This window comes from Micromesistius poutassou, assembly GCF_964030765.1.
Source record: "Micromesistius poutassou genome assembly, chromosome: 3".
In the NCBI taxonomy this organism is placed as follows: domain Eukaryota; kingdom Metazoa; phylum Chordata; class Actinopteri; order Gadiformes; family Gadidae; genus Micromesistius; species Micromesistius poutassou.
The window spans coordinates 11,303,289-11,313,288 of NC_140273.1; positions in this window are offsets into that span (position 1 = coordinate 11,303,289).

A 10,000-nucleotide genomic window follows, 5' to 3' on the forward strand; every position below is an offset into this window, starting at 1 on the left:
TCTTGAGTTTCTAATTGTGCGAATCGGCCTTTAGCATCAGTGCACGTGCATGTTTAAAGTCACCCACCCTGTACAGGTACCGTGTACAGGTATTCAAAACAAGCTTATAGAAATAAAACAGTCATAAAGCCTCAAGAGAAACATTAAACACTTAAACACACACAAATGACAAAGAACACTTCTACAGATATATAATGCATTTCCCCACACTGCCACTATTTCCATACGCAGAAGCTAGTTTCCATCATACTTATATATACTACATTGGACGCATATCCCCCCCAATCTCTACCATGTAACATGTATGTAGCGTGCAGCAACTGTGTATATTTTGGATTTCACTCATTTTTGTCATATCTAACATTTAAATACTCACTCTTGCATTATGACAATGCATTTTAGGACATTTTGGACTCTATTTGTGATTAAAGGTTGTGTGTATTAGTAATTATCCACTGGATAAAACTGGGGCATCCCCCCAACATGCATAACAGTGAACAGAGCATGGCTACGAGCAGATATTATGGGGGGCTAGGGTGTCTGATTTAGCCCGGTCAAAAGATACCGGGTTTGACCGGCCCGTGTCCACAGCGTACCTGAAAGCCTCCTTGAGCAAGAGGCCCCCTAGCCCCCTACCTGCTACTTAATGACATGTATCTGAATCCACTGTAAGTCCACTTAGTAGTCAACAGTACAGCACAGTGAGTAAAGCATAGCGACATGCAGCACAGTAAATTCCAGTCGTATTTTACACACACAGACAAGACATTCCTATTAGGCACCTTATTCACATAGTCAGTGTTAGTCTAGCTTTGTCTTTTTCTCTTTTTACATTTCTGTTAATAAATACAGAAAACACAACATCCAAGTGACATCAATAAGCAAGTGAGATTGTGGGCTCACTAGGCTCTGTTAAAGTGTCTGAAAGCTGGTTCGCCGGTAAACCAAACCATCTTAACAGGCTTAACACAAGGTAAACCATTTGACTTGAAAGTGAGATTTGTTTTGTTTTTCTCTTTCTGGTAAGATGGCTACACTTCCTGACAAAAGGCTTTACAATAAGTACTGTGGGTGTTCTCAAGTTATCCTTAAAAGGTTTAAAGGATTGATTACATTTTTGATCTTTTCTTTTTGCTTAGGTCTCCTCTTGCTCCTTCTAATTGGGTCTGGAACAAAGCTTCCTGTAGATGTGTTCTGACAAACTGAGCTTTACATCACAGCCTGATCTAAATCCGCCTACTTGTATTTGACATAACAAGCTACGCTATTAAATGTCTAAGCACATGTTGAAACAATCCAACACGTGCACCAAAATGCATCTGAAATGCATGATGCAAACCTGACCTCGGCAGAAAACAAAACCAATACAAAAACCTACGTCATGTTAACTTTCTACATATCAGTATGTATGACGTGCAGTAACTATTTATTGAGGCAACTGGTTTAGATATTTAGGTAGGCTATATACCACCTTTTTTAAAAGCATAGGCAAATTATTGTGTTTAAATTGAAGTAACTTGTGACGAGGCATTACATTTTCAGCACTAATTGGTTCAAATGTTCAATAATATGAAAAAAAAATATATATTATTTGTTGCTTATAAGCAGTACTCAAACATTGAGTTCAGTTCGACCACCTAGTTTGTTGGTACCAGCTACACTTAGCTTAGCTTGTCAGAACACGTGGAGAGGTACGGTTCAGGGTTTAGACCAAGACCAGAGCTAGCAGACCCTGGAAGGGAACATGGACGCCGACTGTACTCTGAGAGGAAGACCAGCCTGAGACACCCACTCCAGCAAGGTCCCACTGACAAAGAGTGGTTTCATTCACTTTGTGATACAAGAAGTGTTTTCAGGCAGAGTGAGGCTTTCTTTTGGCCTGAGTGCACATGTATGAGACATTACACATCGCAAGTCAAACCGTTAACTGCCACTGACTTTAAAACATTTTTAAAACACTTTAAAATACTTGAAAACACGGCACTGACGTCAGCAGTATACTCCTAGCAAAACAACTGTTGATTTTGCTCATAATATTTAGTCTTATTTTAAGCCAACAGAGTTTAGGAACTATAATCAAGACTTTTAAAGTCTCACATGTCAAAGTTGGCAAACATTTCAATCTAGAGATGCTTTTTTCTTTGTTTAAACTGTGAATCTGAAGATGCCGTTTTGACTTAAAACTAACTAAATTCTAAAGTCTTTAGGCGGAAAATTGCACATCTTTCATGAATTGCATCGAAAAAATAGAAAATTTGTTTATTTCCGTTATAGCGTTGGTAGCAAAGGCCTGCTAAGCACTAGTCCAGCGTTTGCCCTCCTTGGGGTCGGGACACCCCTTTAGGTCCCTTGATATGCAGATGGGGTCACAGGGTAATGGAGAATAGAATTGTAAGTTATAGATATTTGATGGTGCAACACAATTTAGAGGTTTGAATGTGCATATAAACACTTCCTAAGGATACTAGCCAAGCAAGCAACTGCTACCACTGCTTAATATCAAGTGTGCAGTCCATACAAGAACTGGGGCTTTGATAATATGTCCAGCTGTTCCTAGGGTTAAAACATGTGGGGAAGCAGAAAATTTGAAGAAGTTGAAGTATTTCGCCCTAAAAATGGGGAGCAAAAGTTAGAGCCGAAAGGTCGGGAACCACTGCACTAATCCCTAGCCCCACCTCCACCTGCCATGGCCCTGCCCCCTAGCCCCACAGCCCCTCCCCCCAGCTCCCGACGAGCCAATGACAAATCTGGGTCAGCTGCAGCTCATGGCACAGTGTGTGAATGGCACAGAGAAGGACAAATCAAACTGATCCCAGCTTGTGTCACTGTGGCACTGAGTGTGGAGAAATATAAATACTGCATGATATAAGAGGCAAATACAACCAGTCTAACATGAACCAAAGCACCGTGTCTCGAAGTCTGTTTATCGTGCTTGTTGAGGCATGACCCATGGAGGTCGGTTTTCAGAGTACCTCAAGCAAGATATGGATTGCTGGCTGCATGAGTCATGCACCGGCGTTGAACATAGCATCAGCCTACGGCAATACTGTCCGGGTCAAACTTCAGATCAAGGAACCCAGTGAAATTGAACCTCAGACCAGAGCTAGCACCCAGGTGTCATCAGCAGCAGCAAGAGGGGAGGTGAGTTTGGCTGCAGGGGATCCAGAATGTCTGGTCCCTAGTGGACTCTTCACAGTAACAAACAAGACACAGCTCTTAAGAACAAGAAGATAACCGAAGACAAAGGGGATGGATGGAATCTAACCCAGGGGCATGCTTGGTAGTGGATAGTTATTTGGCCAGGGCTCGGGCCTTGGCAGCGACACCCTGCGCCCGCTGTAGCGCCCCCTGGCTGGTCTCCCGCCGCACCAGCTGGTTGGACTCAAACAGGCCCTCCTGACATCCGCCACCGGCACCGCGACCGCCATCAACGAACGTCAGCACACCTGCGGCGAGGAACACAGGTTCACTTTTAGGGACAAACAATACGTTTTTTTCCCTGCTGTCTATTAGAAGTGGCAGCCAAACAGGCTTTGGATTGAGGATAAATCAATGGTTTCTTGCACAGGAAGAGCTTTGGAGATTTTTCCACTATGCCCAGGGAATGTGTGGAGGGAGGTTTTGATTGGTCAGATCCTCATCATCGTCTAATTTCCACACTTCTGTTTCCCTCCGGCTCCATCACTGCTATTGCTCATGTCTACCAGATCATGGTGGACAATTGATTGGAAGTACCATGCAGATTGGTTTGGTTATTCTACAGTTATACAGCCTTTGGTGCTGTTACTTCTGTTTTTGTTTCAACACTATTGAGGGAAGGCAAAGCTCAGTCGTCCTGCATTGATTAGTTTGAACTGGAAGAAAAAAATCTTCAGCAAATTTTGAAACAATAAATAACAAATAATAAATAAAGAATAATGATCAAATAAATAACATCCTTGAGAAGTGGCAGTGAGGTAAATGGTGCTTCAATGTCGCATAACGCACATGTTTTAAAGAGAAATGTCTTGGCCAGATGAATGGAGAGGGTAGCATCCGCAGAACGGAACATCTCTGACAGAAGAGGACGAGGACTTCTCTATGACGTTAATGTGTTTTTGAGTAGTTGGAGTACAGGACCCAAACAATTTGTGCTCTTCAGAGAGCACAATGCTGAGTGCCTTGGCCTTTCATCACGGCGACGACAACTCGTCGATGATGAAATAAACATCCTAGTTCTAGAATCAGTAAAGCGACATGTGTTTTTGGCATTGAAGTCATATTCAATATAAGTGTTCCCTGCAACAGAAATGTTCTTACTCCTTGGTTTGAGTGGTGGCTGGGTGGCCGGTCGGTGGTGTCACCGTGTTTGCCCTAGCACAGGGAAAGTAAAAGTGTACTAAAACGTCAGTGGTTTTTAATGCTTGTGTTTTATATGATATGGTTAGAACGGGGGATATAATTTGCTATAAAGATGTGTTATTTACGGAGGGAAAAAAACATAATGAGCGGAAGGGTGAAAAAATAGTTATACTAATATGTCTGTATTTTTCAAAATTAAATGTTATAATTTCTGTTGAGACTGTTGTCAGACGCAAGCTGTACCTCTCCCTCCTCCTCCCTCACCACCCCACATCTACTAAACAGAGATTGTGTTGATTACCTCGGGAGAATCTCATCTAACAAGGGAGCTCACCACCTTCCAACACAGAGAGATAATTACTGCTTTTTCCCTTTTTAAATATAATCATTAGAAGTGAAGTAAAAGCAATGTCCTCCACTTCTTTGCCCTGAAAGGCCAATAGCCAGGACCCCCCACCCCATCACACACACCACCGCCTGATTTATCTAATTAGCACATCTTTATCGCAGGCGGAGGACCACTGAGGCACTTGGTCTGCAGCAGAGAGACATCGAAGCTCAAGCTGTGGAAGCGGGTTTCATTAAATGCAGAAAACGAAACCAAGGAACATTTTAAACGCTATCAGATTTCATTTTTCAATATGTGCAATTGAAGATTTTTTTTATAATGGCACAGCTAGTATATTAAGACAAGAAATCTATAGCAATTACATGATGGCATAATTGAAAGAAGAAATGCTTAATATGAAGGCTAATATATATATATATATATATAAAAAAAAGCAATAAAGCGAATCAATAACAGAATGTTTCTATATATTACTTCACAGCCCAGCCTAATGACAAGGTGCTATTACCTAAACCAATATCGATGGTTCAAAGTAGTACATTTTGAATGATTTGTACAGATATGTGGAAAGCATGCAGTGTTTAATGTAAACGTAAAGATTCAGTGTTGAGGATTCACCGTATCCGTCGATGCAGCCGTTCTTAAACTCTCCTTCAAACTTCATCCCGTCGAAGCGACAGAAGACACCACTACCTTGAAACTTCCCCTGGACAAACTCCCCCTCGTACCTGTATTGACCAAAGCACACACCCAGACATAGGTTTACTATTTTACACTGATGAGGAGCAGAGTACGAATAGTAGTATTATAATTGTTTCCGTTAGATAGCAGCTTCAGGAAAATAGAAATGGAAAGGAAAAGCACAGAAGTGATAAAAATATATATATTACAATTAAACAATGTAACAACAAATTAAATACAATAATATGCATATCAACAAACAGATTAGCATTCATCTATGTGTGTATCTTTGTATTTCTAAGTATACAACAATTATAAAATCAAACACCAAAGTACAACAATAAATATTATTTTAGATTTTGTAAGACCAAAATAAATGTATGAAATAAATTTGTATGATAAAAAAGGAATGTGATTTTATATCCTCCTAAATACCAAACAAAAACGTAGCTTCAGAAATCTAATCTAGCCATCTTATTTAATGCCCCACTTACAAACAAAATTCAACCTACTCAAACAAGTGTCTGTATAATGTTTAGAATGTCTTGTTCTAGCCTTTAACTTCTTGTCTTACACGTGTCCATGTTTTAAAATGCACAATACCTTATTTTTTCACCCTTTTATGTTTTTATTGTGAGTATGATTGAAGTAAACCACTTTGTAAACCACTTTTCTCACTTGTATCTTTAAAACACTTTGTATTTGTCTTGAAAAGTGCTATCTTAATAAAGTTGAATTTTTGGGGTAAATGCAGAATATCATTGTACAAATATTATTGGGTTAACCCTAAAATATTTATGTGACAAAATGTGAAAGCACATCTTGAACAATATATTTTTGGTCTGAAAGCGCTTCAAAGCCTGTCATTCACTCTACACATCAAACAGCTAAGTACTAATTGGTTTAGTGCAGCCAGGGAAACTTGAAAATAGAAAATCCATTTCCTGCAGAAAATTGTCATTGTGTCATTGTCAACATATGTTAATAAATCAACATAGTTTATGCCGAACAGTATGAACATAAAGAAAAACCATTTGAATGATGTCAAACAGTTGAATATAAGTGTTAGGGTCAAACAAATAGCTAAACTAAAGTGATAAAGTTTTAACTTAGGCCTAGTAGTATAAGTATTGATTAGTTGTAGACTGTAGTATAAGCATGATAAGTAGTATAAGTAGTATTAAGCCCCTTTCACATATGCAGTCTTTCCCTGCAATGTTCCAGAACATTTCCTGCATGTGGTCATGTGTGAATGGGGGCAGGGGTCAAAAGTCCCTGGAAATCTGCATCGCCATTTGCCTGCACAAAATATTTCCAGATCAGTGCCAGTGTGGCTGTGTTGTAATGAAGTAACATTGCTGGGATAGGCATGTAATGGGTTTTGTTGGTTTTGAATCTCTTACTGTTTACCGTAAGGCAAAAATCATGGCAATCAACAACAATATCAATGCAGCTTATTTTGTTTGCAAACAAGCTCCTTTTTCAAGCATGGCTGGAAACTGGAGCGGTTCTGAAATAGGGCTGAACGATTTATCGTTTTCTGATCGAAATTGCGATTTCAGACAACGCGATCTTGTGATCGCCAAAGCCGCGGTTTCTTCCGTGTTCCTGACTGACCCGAGATCTGTTGTCAACTATTTATACCGGCAATTGGCCCGCCGGCATATCGCATTTCAGCGTTAACGCGTTGACGCGCGTCTTGGCGCGGTAACCCTGGCCCCCCCCCCCGAAGTAAAATAATGGTGTAAAAGAGGAGACTGTTGTGTCATGAAAGGGGAGAGTCTCCATTGGGACCAATGGTAAATTAATTACATGGGAGTCATCAATTCCAACTGCTAAATTATTTTAACTCAAGTGAAACACGAACCAGCCAAACCGGTTTAAGCTTGCAATTGTGTTTCTAGTTGAAATATCGATGTGTTTAGGCTCCACGGTCTCCGAAATGTTTATCTTTTGTTAGAGCTAGATGGGCTAGAACAGGGGTGCCGTTGCACACTCTAAAGGGCTGATTATGTTCCCACGTTCACGCAACGCAAGGGGGTTACGGACCCTTGAGGGTCCTCCTTAAGGACCCTCCTTGCGTCCACCGCAAGGGCCTGACGTGTGTCTCTGAAAAATTGTAATCTTCCGTCGAGGCGACGCAGCCGCAAGGGCTGTGATTGGTCTGCTCACCTGACGCAGAACCATAAAGGTTCACGACTGCGTCGAAGCGTCTGCGTGGTCATTGCGTTGCATGAATGTGGGACTATAAACAACCCTTAACAAGGCTCAACGTGAGTCAATGAGAAGAACCTCAAATTGTATTAACCAAAATGGTATCAAATATAACAAAAGTCTGTTTCGATTTGGAATAAAGATCAAAATGTGATAATTTGTTCAATGTTTGAACAGAGTTTGAACACTGTTGGAAGTAGGCCTGGGCGATATGGCTGAAGGACATATCACGATATAACTTGATCATAATGATCAATATTGTTAACTATTGATCATTTTAATGACCTAAAAAGACTAGGAATTACCATGCTGGATTTAAACACTTCTGTTTAATACTTAATATGACCTTTCACCGTTGATAAATACTCAAATATTGTAAATAAATAAGGAACCGGGTTTGTGTAACAAACCCAACTTCTAGATTCAGTGGTCCAGTCTCTTATCGATTTATATTGAACATGTTTTATATTGATATGGATCAAAAGTCTATCACAATACGATAATTTATTGTTTTATTGCCCAGGTCTAGTTGGAAGAGATAGTTGCCAAACCTTGGAAATATATGACTAATAACAAAGCCTAGGAAAACCAGTAGTTGAGGGATGGCTAGCACACCCCTTGATAAGACATAATACATAATAAATATAGCTTCAGATTCTGCGAGAAAAACACTTGTCTTTATAGTGATTAACCTTCCACTCTCTTGTCATATTTCTGTATGAGTTCTGAGTTCAGTGGGGAACAAACTCTTGCTAATTGCATGGCTTGAAATATATATTAATGCAAAAGTATATCATATCAAATTAAAATGCGTGGTTTCACTAAAGTGGGTTCTCTTTTGTCAATTCTACAGTGCTTTCTTCAGCTGTACTTCTTTTCTGTCTTTGTCTGCTGCAATAGCTTTCTTTCTGTCACATTTCCCCACCTGGATTGGTACAATAAGTACATGAAAGGAGGCATTAAAGAACATATATTCAATGTATATTCTGAACATTTATAGAGCAACGGAGCTGAACAGAGGGAAGCTTTCACTGAGCCCTCATCCTTATTTCATGAAACTAAATGGCCTTTCTTTATAAACGGGGTCAACAGGGAGCTGTGACCGTTTTCCCTGAGGAGGAAAAACAAAAGGAAAGGTCATAGGGTGTGCGACATTGACCTGGAGTTGTCAGGGAACACCAGCACCCCACATCCGTTGAAGAGGCCATTCTCGAACTGTCCCGTGTAGCACGTCCCATCACTGAAGTTCAGCTGGCCCAGGCCATGCCGGAGGCCTGAGAACCAACACAGGTCAGGTTAGTCATGTTTAAAACCAACACTCTCCGTTATTGTTTAATACAGTGGTTCTCAAATGGGGGTATGTGTACCCCTAAGGGTACTTTGGAGAACTGCAGGGGCTACTCAGAAAATAAATAAAAATAAATAATAAATAATAACCAAACTCATATATATTATTTTCATCCTGAGCAAGTTTCAATTCTGAAAGCTAGACAATAGAAAATAGAGAAAATGGTGGAAAAATTGTGAAGTGAAGTGGGTACTGCTAAATATTTCATGAAAAGATCGTGGTCTGCAACATTAACCCAGTAGTCTGTTGCCGGGAAATATGTGAAGAGAAATTGGACCATTTACAAAGTTTTTCTAGTTAATGTTGCAGACTTTTCAAAATGTTCACAACATGCGTATTAAGCAGTACTTCCTTATATTATTAAATACAGAGTGTGACCCTTTTAAGGTATGATTACGTTTTAAGATAACATTTCATCCCCATTTCCCCACTAGCTGAAAGCTTTAGTCACACAAGAAATCCAGACAATCACGTGATGGGTGTGGAATAGAAGTATGAGTGTGGTGTGTGTGTGTGTGTGTGTGTGTGTGTGTGTGTGTGTGTGTGTGTGTGTGTGTGTGTGTGTGTGTGTGTGTGTGTGTGTGTGTGTGTGTGTGTGTATGTGTGTGTGTGTCAACACACGAACACACAGAAAAAGTGACTGTCGCTGAGGTCTGGGGCTTTTATCCACCAACCATTTGGTTCACGTCCTGCTTGACTGCAGGAACTCTTTCTCTCTCTTTCTCTTCTGTGTTTCTACTAGCCAGGAACTTTGTCTCTCTGCAGTCAGTACTAGTGTTTACCCACATATTCATTTGGTTATTCAGACAGACTGACTGAGTGGCAAATGTCAGGGGATGGAGATTTCAGCAGGTTTACGGAGCTAATGTTGTATAAAGAGCTTATATACTTTAACCTAATGGAAGCAAGCAGTCCGTTAGTGGACAACCTTATCTTATACCACAACGGCTTGACATTAACGTCAGAAGCCTTTTGAAAAAAATGTAATGTCCGTCACCACATGAATAAAAATAAATCAATGGTTATCCACAAATCCATGAATTCAATGGGGGTGGTGTGTAGGAATA